The sequence below is a fragment of the Macaca fascicularis genome, chromosome 15 (genome assembly GCF_037993035.2).
Source record: "Macaca fascicularis isolate 582-1 chromosome 15, T2T-MFA8v1.1".
Classification (NCBI taxonomy): domain Eukaryota; kingdom Metazoa; phylum Chordata; class Mammalia; order Primates; family Cercopithecidae; genus Macaca; species Macaca fascicularis.
In genome coordinates, this window is record NC_088389.1 from 112813794 (window position 1) to 112827270 (window position 13477).

A 13477-nucleotide genomic window follows, 5' to 3' on the forward strand; every position below is an offset into this window, starting at 1 on the left:
GCCTTTTTGAGAATGTCATGTAGTTGGAATCATATAGTATCTAGCCTTTTCAGACCGGCTTCTTTCACTTAGTAATATGCATTTAAGATTTCACCATGTCTTTTCATGGTGTTATTTCTTTTTATAAATAATTTCTAAAAAGAATAATTTCTAATTTCTTTTTAGACAATAATATTTCATTGTCTGGATGTACCATAGTTTATTTGTCCATGCACCAAATGAAGGTCAGATAGGTTGCTTCCAACTTGTGGCAATTATGAATAAAACTGTTAAAAACCTCTATGTGCAGGTTTTTGTGTGGACTTAGTTATTAACTGATTTGAGTAAATACCAAGGAGTGCAATTGCTGAATTGTATGGTAAGAATATGTTTAGTTTTGTAACCGAGTGTCAAACTCTTTCCCAAAGTGACTATACCATTTTGCATTCCTACTAGCAATGAATGAGAGTTCTTACTGCTCTGCATTCTTGCTAGCATTTGGTGTTAGTGTTTTGAATTTTGACCATTCCAAGGTATGTAGTGATATCTCATTGGTGTTTTAATTTGCAATTCTCCAGTGACATAAGATATTTAGCATCCTCTTATATGCCTATTTGCCACCTGTGTATCTTTTTTGGTGAGATGTCTGTTCATGTCTTTTGCTCAGTTTTTATTCTGGTTGTCCATTTCCTTACTGTGGACTGTCTTATGAGTTTTTTTTTTTTTTGCACATTTTGGATAACAGCCCTTTATCAGATGTGTCTTTTGCAAATATTTTCTTCTGTGGCTTGCCTTCTCATTCATTTACATTCATTTAATATTATCCCATTTATAGATTGCTAAGGTTTTTTTTTTTTTTTTTTTTTGAGACGGAGTCTCTGTCACCCAGGCTGGAGTGCAGTGGCGTGATCTCGGCTCACTGCAAGCTCCGCCTCCCGGGTTTACGCCATTCTCCTGCCTCAGCCTCTCAAGTAGCTGGGACTACAGGCGCCCGCCATCACGCTCAGCTGAATTTTTTGAATTTTTATTATTATTTTTTATTTATTTATTTTTTTTTTTTTGGAGAGACGGGGTTTCACCATGTTAGCCAGGATGGTCTCAATCTCCTGACCTCGTGATCTGCCCGCCTCAGCCTCCCAAAGTGCTGGGATTGCAGGTATGAGCCACCGTGCCCCGCCAAATTACTGAGTTTTATTTGCTAATTTTTTTTAGTATGTCTGCACCTTTGTTCATGAAGGATATTTGTCTGTGTCTTTCTTCTCTTTTAATGTCTTTGGTTTGTTATTAACGTAACGCTTGCTTTATTAATGAGTTGGGAAGTGTACTGTCCTTTCTGGTATTATTTCTTCCTTAAATGTTTGGAGAATTCACTCGTGAAATCATGTGGGCCTGGAGTTTTCTTTTTTAAATTATATTTTGAACACAGTTTTCAGCTGTTAATACAACTTATTTAATAGATGTAGAACTATTCAGTTATCCATATAATTTTGAGTGAATTTATTGGATTGATGGTCTTTATTTTTGATTTTATTAATTTCTGCTCTTATCGGTATAATTAACTCTCTTCTACAGGTTTTGGATTTATTTTACTCTTCTTTCTGTAGTTAAAGTGGAACTTTTGATTACTAATTTGAAACATTTTAAATATAAAAATCTAATGTTGGGAGGCCGAGGTGGGCAGATCACGAGGTCAAGAGATTGAGACCATCCTGGCCAACATGATGAAACCCCATCTCTACTAAAAATACAAAAAATTAGCTGGACGTGGTGGCACGCATCTGTAGTCACAGCTACTCAGGAGGCTGAGGGAGGAGAATTGCTTGAACCCAGGAGGCGGAGGTTGCCGTGAGCTGAGATCTCACTGTTGCACTCCAATCTGGTGACAGAGTAAGACTCTGTGTCAAAAAAAAAAAAAAAAAATTAATGTAAATTTTCCTCTAAGTACTATTTTAGCTGTATCTCACAAATTTTGACATATTATACTCTCATTTTGATTCATTTCAAAATATTTTTTAAAGTTGCCTTGATAATTCCTTTTTGATCCAAATTTAGTAATATATACTTTTGATCTATAAGTGTATCATTTACTTTCCAAACGTTTGGAGTTTTCCAAGTGTCTTTTTGTTATTGACTTCTAGATTAATTCAATTATGCTATAACATACTTTATGTAATTTATGTTTGTTTTTCGTTTGGTGAGGTCTACTTTATGGTTCAAAATATGGTTTATCTCTGTCAATTTCCTTGTGTACTTGAAAAAAAGTGTGTTGTGCTTTTGCTTGATGTCATGTTCCATAAATATCAATTAGGTTAACTTGGTCATCTATATCCTTCCTGATTTTCTGCCACCTTATTCTATCAGTTACTGACAGGAATGTTGAAATCACCAATTGTAATGATGGATTTGTTCATTTCACCTTTTAGTTCTATTGTGTTTTGTTTCATGTATTTTGAAGATCTGTTGTTATGTGTTTACAATTTAGGATTATGTCTTGTTGGATAATTGATCTCTTTGTTATTATATAATGTCTTTCTTTATTCTTGATTATATTTCCTGTTCTACTTTGTCTGATATTGTAGCTATTCTACAGCTTTCTTTTAGCTAATGTTTGCATTATATATCTTTTTTATCCTTTTACTTTATCTATATCTTTATATTTAAAGTGGATTACTTATAGACAGCATACAGATGATTGTAGCTTTGAAATCTAATATGACAATCTCTTTTAGTTGCTGTATTTAGACTATTCACATTTAATGTGATTATCAATATGGTTGGATTAAAATCTACTATCTTCAAAGTGCTATTTGTTCCATCTGTTGTTTGTTTCTTTTTTTCTTTTTTACTCCTTCTCTTATGTTAAGTACACATTTTTTAGGATTCTATTTTATGTCCTGTATTGAATTTTTTTAGCAATTAGAATTTACAATATATATTTCTAATTATTAGAATCTACCTAGGAATATTTTTAATGCCATTTCATGTATGCTATAAAGACCTTAAAACAGCATAGACCCAACCTCTCCTTCCCATCCTTTGTGGTAGTTATGATACGTTTTACTTCTACAAATGCTTTAAACAAACAATTCATTGCTACCAAGTTTTTGATTTTCACATTTATGTTTCATAACAATTAAAACAGAAAAAAACGAATTTTACTTGCATTTATTTCAAGTATTCTTTATTTCTTTGTATATGTATATATACATATATGTATATATACACATATGTATATATGTATATATACACATACATGTGTATGTGTATGTGTATACATGTATGTATATATATACACATGTATGTATATGTGTATGTGTATACACATGTATGTGTATATGTAAATACATATATACACACACACACATGCACACTCACACGTTTTTGTGTGGTATCATTCCTCTTTCTTTCTTTTTTTTTTTTTTTTTTCAGGGGCAAGGTCTTGCTCTGTTGCCCAGGCTTCAGTGCAGTGGCACCATCGTAGCTCACAGCAGCCTTGAAGTCCTGGGCTTAAGCTGTCTTTCCACCTCAGTCTCCTGAGTAGCTGGGACCACAGACACACACATTTGTTTATTCTTTAATTTTTTTTTTTAAAGGGTAGGTCAGCTGGCAATAAATTTCATAGTTTTGGTGTGCCTGTGAACATTTTTAGATTTTTATTTCTTTATTTTTGAAATTCATTTTTGCTGGGGATTGTATTTTGTTTTGACATTTTCATCTCTCAGTATTTTAGAGGTATTACTCTTTTATCTTTGAGTTTGGATAATTTTTGAAGAAAAATCTGTCTTTAAAATCGTTTTTCTTTCTAAAGTAATGTGTCTATTTTCTCTGGATGCCTTCAAAGATTTTTCTTGGTGTTTTGCTTTTAGGAATTTAAATATGATTTGCCTATGGTGTGTCTTTTATTTTCTTTCCTGTATTTTTTTTTTTGTATCTGTGGTTTGGCATCATTATTAATCTTGAAAAATTCTTGGTTATTATTTTTTCAATTATTTCCTCTGTCCTATTCACTGTCTTCTCCTTCTGGGATTCCAGTCATTTGACATTGTCACATATCTCTTGAATATTCTATTCTTTTTTTCTTTCTTTCTGTTTTAATTTGGAAATTTTTGACCCATTTTCTAGTTCACTGGTTCTTTTCTTGCCTGTGCCTACTCTACTTATGAGCCTGTTGAAGGCATTCTTCTTCTCTGTTACTATGCTATTGAGTTCCATTTGATTCTTTCTGTACTTTCCATCTAGGTGCTAAAATTGCCCATGTGATATTACATATTGTCCACATATTCCATTAGAGCCTTTAACATATTAATTGGCTGGGCATGGTGGCTCATGCCTGTAATCCCAGCACTTTGGGAGGCTGAGGCAGGCGGATCATCTGAGGTCAGGAATTCAAGACCAGCTTGTCTAACATGATGAAACTCTGTCTCTTCTAAAATTACAAAAATTAGCTGGGCATGGTGGCATGTGCCTGTAATCCCTGCAATCTGGGGGGTTGAGGCAGGAGAATCACCTGAACCTGGTAGGTGGAGGTTGCAGTGAGCTGAGATGGCTCCACTGCACTCCAGTCCGGATGACAGAGCGACACTCTGTCTCAAAAAACAAAAACCGAAACAAACCATATTAATCATAGTTATTTTAAATTGCATGTCAGACATTTAACATCTTTGTTTAATCTCACTCCAGTTGTGGTGGTAACTTGTCTTTTGGGAGTGTGTTTTTTCTTGCTTTTCATACACTTTATATTATTATTGTTATTATTGTTGAAAACTTAACATCTAGTGTAGAACATTAGAGACTGAGGTAATTAATTTTTATACTTGGAAATGGCCATACAATTTCCTTCAACTAAGCCTTTAGTACCAGGGTTTGAGATAATCTAATTGGGAGTTGGACTGGGATTGAGGTTTGCTGTTGCAATGATGACTCTGAGTGTAACATGAGCTTTATATTTGTTTAGGGATACCTTGTGTGTAGGGTAGGAGTTGGTTTGAGAGAGGAAGTTTTTTTCCAATGATTGCTCTATCCTCAGCCTCAAGTTTTCCCTTGGTTCTGTGCTTCAGAGAGGTCTGTCTCTTGCATGCTGCTTGTGACTCAGTGCTGTTTAGCCAGGTAGTAGGGGCTCAGGGGGAAGGGGGTTCTCCATTGTTTTGTTCACATCTCAGTCTTAGGCAGTCAATGTGTCCCTGTATCTTGGCAGCGTGACCTTATCAGTTATCCTGCCCTACCCCCAGTGATATTCTGAACTCTGCACATATTCCTGCTCTTCCCTTAGGGGTCCAGGTTTATTTCTTGTTTTCTTCTCCCCAGTGGCAGTGGGCTTTAACAAATGTCCTAAGTGTGATGGCATTTTCGCTCTTTTCCCTACAGATTAAAGCTTTCCTCCCCTCCACTCCCCATAGGTAAGATGGGAGAGAGGGGTCTGGATAAATTTCTTGCCCTTCCTCCAGTGATTGCTGTTCTCCTTCCTCAGTTCTGCACCAGAAGGAAGACTTTTTCAGGACTCCCAGTTGCTTCTGCAAATGTTCAGTTGGACTTGTAAGGGAAAAATATCCCCTGTATTTTCTGCCACTTTGGGCTTTACCCTCCCATCAGTTTACTATTGGCTTCCAGGAATTTGCCTCTCTCTCTACCTGAACTCTTGTTACTGGTGTTTGTGTCTTACCCAGGTAGGTTACTGTTCATTTCTTGCGTCTCCCTATATGTACCTCTTTCTCCCTTGATTCTGGGCTGGTTGGTTCCACTGTGACATTAGTATTCTAATAGATTAAAAAAAAATCATGAATTGGCTGTTTCTCTATTTTTTTCATTGAAATGTTGACAGTGTTGCTCTTCTTACCTTTTTACATCTCTGAACTGAGATTAGAAGTCTATTATTGTTTTAAAAATTATAATAGTGGATATGTATTTTCAGAAAGAAATAAAATAGGACAAACTATGCATATTCCAGAGGCAACTTCCCACTGTCAGTAGGAACTAAAAAAGAGATTGAGGAAAGCACATAATGAGTAAAATATGGTCACATTCGCATAGGATTACAGAGGGTTGAGTATAATGTTCTGAAATACCAAAGAAAAATATATGCAGCACCAGTTCTTCTGTTGAGAGCTATTTACAAAACCTCCTAGAAATTAGTGTTTTGCAACCATATAGGGAGATGCCAAAAAGGAGGCATCACTGGCTTAGTCAGTATCATTTATGGATTCCAAACTCTTCTGCTTTATTACCTCTAAATTGTCATTAAAATCTAAATAATAAGTGCTATTTATTTTTGTTCATTAAATGACTAATTTGTTCTTCAGAATCTAACATGGATACTTTAATAAAATGTTACTATAATTAAACATGATATGAATGAAGAGGGAGCCCGGGACATGGAGGCAATAGAAGGAAGAAAGGACGATTCATTTGGAAATAACTCTTTTTAAAAACAAAAATACCTGTAGAACACTGAACAAATATGAGCCATTCTTAGCTCAGTACTGATGAATTAACCCAGGCAAAACAATGAGACGTTGTCTCTCAAAAAAAAAAAATTAACCTGGCACAGTGGTGTGCACCTGTAGACCCAGCTACTTGAGAGGCTGAAGCAGGAGGATCACTTGAGCCCAGGAGCTCAAGGCTGCAGTGAGCTGTGATTGTGCCCCTGTGCTTCAGCTTGGGTGACAGAGCGAGACTGTCTCTAAAACAAACAAACAACAACAACAAACTGGTGGATTGTTGGGACTGTTGGCTAGTGGAGAAAGAACTGGCCTAAAGCCTGGAAACTGGAGCTTTCTTCTCTGTGTAACTTTTAGCAGATTAATTCATATTTCTAAATCTCACGTATTCTAAATATCAAAAGATCTGTAACATGCCTCCTGCAGTAATGATTGCTAGAGTATGGATACTGTCTTCTGATATTTAATGTCTTCCAAAAGCCTGCATGGATGCCCATAATAGACTGTTATCTGCAATTTGTTATATGGCTTCACAAACTACGCCCGATCCGTGCACTTTTCCATACTGGAAGTTCCTACGTCATGTTTCACCCGGTTGTATACTACTAGGTATTTGCAGTTCTCAGATGTTCATATTGTTGATTGATACATGTTGTCCTGAAGTTAGACTCTAACCTCACCTGGAACCCAGCTGAAAGCTGAAATTTTTACAATTGTGCAGAGCTTTCCTCTAGTGATGGAAAGTATGGTGGAATTACTTCATTGCCTCATGTTTTGGGGATAAAGACTGTTGGAGCGCACATGCTCATGTGACTTAAGAGTTTCTAGATACTCAAATCTAACTTGTGGAATATTACAAAGAAATCTTATTTAAGTACTTTCAGAAGGAAAATGAAGTCTCTTTCCATGCCCTGAAACAAAATAAAATGATCTTGACTATAGCAACACAAGGACTGTGTTGTATTATCTGCAGAACAGGGGAAAATATTGGAGGCTACACAAATTAAGTAGGTGTGAGCTGTTTGCCAAACTTGAGGGAAGTGAGTGCTCTCTGCAGAAAGAAGCATCACGGCGGAGAGGGAAAGAAGTCAGCTTTTCTGTAAGTACTCACAGGAGAGTCAGGAGCACCTGTCAGGGCAGCAGCACTGTAGCATCCTGACAGGTGCTAAAAGAAAGTTGGAGTCTTTGATTCATGGGACCCAGTGCTCAAGTTTCAAAGCTTTTGTCCAGTTTATATAGAAATATGGGCTCCATTGAAAGAAAAGCTGGAGAAGTGGCAACATTCTAGCCAGACTTGCAAAAATTATTTCATGTGTCTGTTGAGCAAGTTTTGGAGGTGCCATTGTGCTCAGTGTGAAGAAGTTACTATTGATTAGTAATGTTTACTGTGAGCCTAGAATGGAGATACTGATTCCTGGCCCACTGGAGATCTCAAAGAGGGTTGCATTTCATTTTTGAAGCAAACTTGGGACATTGTTTATAAACCAACTAGGAATACAGTCTTCCCCCCTTATTCATGGTTTTGCTTCCTCTGGTTTCAGTTACCAGCAGTCCACTGTGGTCTGAAAATATTAAATGGAAAATTTCGGAAATAAACAATTTCTAAGTTTTAAACTGCATGCTGTTCTGAGTAGTGTGATGAAATCTCCTTCCATCCTGCTCCATCCTGCCCAGGGTGTGAATCACCCCTTTGTCCGGTGTATCTGTGCTGAAGACCCTCCCTGCCTGTCACACACTTATTAGACATCTCTGTTATCAAAGTGGCCGCCATGGTATCACAGTGCTTGTGTTCAAGTCACCTTTATTTTTCTTCATAATGGCCTCAAAGTGCTAGAGTAGTGATGCTGGCATGTTTTTATAATTGTTCTACTTTTTTATTCGTTATTTTTGTTCATCTTGGACAGTGCCTTATTTATCTTAAACTTTATCATAGGTATGTATGTGTAGGAAAGAACATATTATAGAAAGGATTCAGTACTATCTGCCATTTCAGGCATCCACTAGGTTTCTTGGAACATACCCTCTGTGGATAAGGGGCAACTACCACAAAAAGCATATTTTAATAAATCTGAAATGCTTAGAGATTTTACCTGTCCCCTTGAAATTTTTCAGGGCTCAAGTTTGTTTTTATCTTCCTGCTGTCTAGTTGAAAATTTTAAATAACCCCCTTTTCCACCACAACACAATTTAAAAATCTACTTTCCCTTTTTATTCTTCTGTAGACTTGAATGTAGAAAGCCTTATAAAATATGTGTTTGTACAGGCTGCCCTATTTTTTTAGTTGCTGTACTAATTTGACTATAAGCTCTTTTATTTGCTTGAGTAATTTTAAGCTTTGCACCCACAGAGAAAAGGTGGTAACCAGATTCAGCAGAAAATAGCAGAGAGGACAGTAGAATGCTTGCCTTGCTGTCTTGATGTCCATTTGAGCCAGAAAATAGTGCTAGGGCCACACTTGTTGTTTTGAAGATGAGAGGGAGATTTTTGTTTTAATTATTCAGGCCACTTCCTTGAGTAGTGGTGGCTTTCCGTGGTTAGGGACCTGAGGTTTTGAGACGATGTTGACATCTCAGAAATATTTTTACTGCCAAGAAAAGTATTGTACAGTGGCTTACAGAAATATCCTCAGACATCTCAATCCACCTTTTTCATAGGAGGTTCTGTAGTGTTCATTCATTCTACCCCCTGCTTGCCACTGTCAGCTTCACCCATTTAACTCTTCATTTCCCTCATCATCCCTAATGGTCTATTTGCTTACTTTTGTTTCTATGGACATTAGGTTCCCTCTTAATGGATGTTTACAATCTCCTAATTGCATATAGGCTGTTGGCCTGTCAGGAGATTTTTTTTGTGTGTAATGTTTTTATTCAGTTGCCTGCCAATTTCTTTCCTTGCCTGTCAAATTCTATGCTTCAGCTTTTGTTTTTTCCCGTGATTCTTAAACTTTAGTATACAAAGAAATTCATTAGGAATAAATAAATGCAAGTTTTTAGACCTTTTTTTTCCTCAGAGATTCTAATTGCTAGCTGGGAGGCCCAAGAATCTGTACTTTTAACAAATCACATAAGTAATTCTGATACAATAGACCAGAACTCCAGCAGTAGACTGAGAAATACTGCTCTTTGATGTTTAAATTATTTTAGAAAACTTACATTTTACCTTTGTGGGTTTATTTTATTTTATTTTATTTTATATTTTATTTGTAATAAGCAAAAAATAAAATAACAAAATTATTTTATTTTATTTTATTTTTTGCTTAATACAAATAAAATCATTACAACAGCTTTAATTTTGTGTAAAAACTCAAAGTACAATATATTGACTGCATTCCAGCATTCCCATTCAAGTGTACCACATTGCTTCCAGACCTCCAATACCAGCGTCTTCTCTTATCCCAACCCATGGTACACCAGGCTACTGGATTATCCTATTCCATGACTGTGAATGGTTAAATCAAGTTTAAGCTCTGACATTTTATTTGAAATCACTTTATTGCATGTGAAATTGTGCTTTTGGATCTGATTTCAAAAGTATTGTTTCTAAGCTTTAAATTAAGTACCATTCAGTGCTATAAATAATAAGGAAAAAAATAGAATTTATTTCTAAAAGCTGCCCTTCTTGCCCTCACAAAATATTTATTTCCCTTATGAAAGTCCCAAGGGTTGGACAGGCCTAATTCAAGGCTAAAAGATAGCAGGGAGTAGCAAGTTTCCCAGTTACTGTGTGACCTCAGCCTGACAGATATTCACAGTGAAGAAAAATAGATGATTAGTAAGGGTATGATCTAGTGGACAGAATTCTAAGTCAATAATCAAATTTCAGCTTTATTCTTGACATTATGATTAATCTCTTGAAAATAATTTTACTGCTCTTTGTTTTCCTTTCTGGTTCACAAACAGAGCAAAGAAACACCGCTGGGTAGAATATGGCGCTCTGGAAATTTGATATCTAACAGAAAGATATCTGATAGCCAGCTTGATAATAGTAAAAATAGGCATAATTAATTTAACAAAAAAAAAATTACCAGCACTAGTTGCCAATCTTGAAACTATTATATATGTTTGTCTCTTAAAACTGTATTTTAGTGTAAAATATGTTTTAAACCATGTTTTACACACATGATTATTTGAAGGGAAGCATAGCACAAGGTCAAAAATTTAGATGCTGTATTTCTCATAAGTCCCTTAGGAGCAATTTTATTATGATAATACCAATGGGCTTCTGATTTTAAAAGGTGTTGAACTCAGCATTTATTGATCAGCATAATGAATCTATTGTAAAGTAGAATAGTCGTAGTGTGTCCCTGCACTCCAAATACCATTTTTGGGAAGCACTAGACTTGATCACGAAAATAAAAGAAGAAAGAGCGCTATAAGTACCTGGGGTGTAACAACTTAAAATGAGTAAATGACTGTAAATTAAGGAAATTAAGATAGATTAAGGAGAATATGAGAAGATTTTTATGTAATAGAACTGATACTCCCACTGTACTGTGTGTCACTCCATCTGATCTCCCACGGCACTTATCTCAAGGAGATTGTAATTATGTGTTTCTATGTCTTTCACTCTCATCAGACAGCAAGTTCTCCTGAGGCAGGCACTATGCCTTAATTATCTGTTCCTCACAGCAACTAGTGCAACGCCTAGCATATAGCACACAGTCAGTGTGTATTGGTGGATTAATGGATTGATGGGCACATGGAAGAGTGACTAGAACATTATACTGAGGGAATAAAACATGCAACACAAACGGAAACATTAGATTGACATCCAGAACTTTCTCCAAATTAAAAAAAAAAAATTCTGAAAACTTTGTGTTTTGGAATCTGACAGTAAAGGGTCTGAAATTTCCAGGAAAGCAAAGTATTGTCTAAGAGATAAGTTTTCTCAAACCTGTGAGATGATTACTTTACTATCATCTCATTGCATGATAATTTGGCTGGTGGTAGATTTTAGTCTTAAAACAATTCTTCCTTGAAAATAGAAAGTTATTGCACCACGTGTTTTAGATGAGAAGTCTGATTTTTATTCCCTTGTAGGTTGTATTTTCTCTCTAGAACCTTTAAAGCTTTTCCCTTATTTTTCATGTTTGGAAATTTCATGGTGATGTGATGAAATTGCTATCTTTTGCTGTGGTGGGCTTGATTGAAGAGTTGAGTCCTGAAATTCTGGGAACGTATTTTGACTGAGCACTTACTGATGTTCTCACTCATTTTCTCTATACTCTTATTCTGTGACTCCTACCATTTAAATTTTAGACTCTTGGACTACAAACTCTTATTTGTTTATATTTTCTCTAATTTTTTGTAGTCCTTTTGATCTACATTCTTAGTGATTTATTTTTACTATTCTTTAGCAGTTATATTCTTTATTTTAAAGCATTCTTTCTTTCTTCTTCCATGACTGTTTCTTTTTCATAAACTACTAATCATCTTTTCCTAATGTGGTTTTTCAAATCTCTCCAAGGATGCAGATTCAACTTCTTAAAAAAAAACCTGAACTATCTTTAATTTCTAAGTTGTCTGTTTCTGCTTCATCTCTTTCTCTTTCTCTGTAAGAGCTTTTCTTATATGTCTACGCATCCATGATTATCAGTTCATAGTTAAGAGTGAGACGGTAAAAGATTATCAGCAGATTTGAATACATTGGTGAGAATATCTATATTCTCTTTGGAGTGAATGGTATGGCAGAAGACTGATGCATTGGGAATCCTCCTTGTGACTGAATGTGGAGGTCTCTTCTGCTGTCATCTGATATCTTTAGAGAAGGCCTACGACTTTTCGATGTTGAACTGAAATTTATTCTGTATTGTGGGAATGGGCGGGATGGAGCAGTTGACAATTTCATATACAGACTTCCAATTAATCTTCTATTTAATCTTTGTATCTCACTTCTGTGCTCGCTTACCCCTCCCTGACCACACAGTATGTATATTGCTGAGTCCCAAGCCTCTTTCTGCTTCTTTTGGATCGATGGACAGTATTCTCCACTGGATCACTCTTCATACATTGTCCAGCGTGTAGCTTCTCCTAGCCTCTTTCCCTATTCCTGGAACCTCTTTGATTATTCCACAACTTTGTTGAGAACTCTTATTCACTATTGGCCTATCAATTTTGTTTACTGTTGAGGGTTTAACCTCATGTTTTTCTTTTGCAATAATTTAAATGACTTTCAGGAAGGAAAAGATAAGCACTTATTATGTATTCACTATCTTTAATCAGTTATGGGAGCATTTTAAAATAGAAGTGCTTGATAAAATTTGCAAGCACTATGTAATGTGAAGAGTTCTCCATTTGGAGATTCATAATGTTCATTAGCATAGTAGTAAGAAGTCCTGCCAGAAATAAACATGTTAAACCACAGTTATCCCAATGTTTCCTGAACTTATTTTTACCATGGAATGCTATTTTATGAAGAAAACCTACTAAAACCTGCTATATACAGCATTCCACAAATTATAACTTAAGAAATAATACTCTAGAATACCAGTTATAGATAAGAAATGATAAAATATAATTTAAATAATCAGAAAAATACAATTTTAGAGTTGGAAGCAATTAGGGCACACTCCCCTTCATATTTTTCTTCTTTCTGAAAGATGGGAAAGCTAAGTTTTATAAACTTAGTTCTGCCTGTACGGGTCTCTTTCTTTTCTCTGAACAAGATCATCCTGTGCTTATTTGATGGCAATGACCTTTAAGCTGTAGGACGTTATGAGATTGAGCCTGTTAATACCTACCATTGTACTGTTAGGCATCCTCTCTCTACCTGAAAGTGGGGTTCTTCACCCAAAGGAACTATCTCAGAACCCCAGAGCTAGTGTAGAGTGAGCTCACTTGGCAGTGGGGCAGATAGCAAGAAGTTCTGTTCTTGGCTTACCTTCCAACCCTACAGGGTCACCATATAATGGCTTAGGTTGGTTTTGGAGAGTAGTATTTCCACCTGTGATTATCAGTTATTTTTGTTTTTCCTCTCCTCCTACTCCTTCCATTCCTCCTGTTTATTCTCCTTTTGTTTTTCTCACTCCTCCTCCTCCTCTTTCTCCTTTCCTCCTCCTCTTCTGT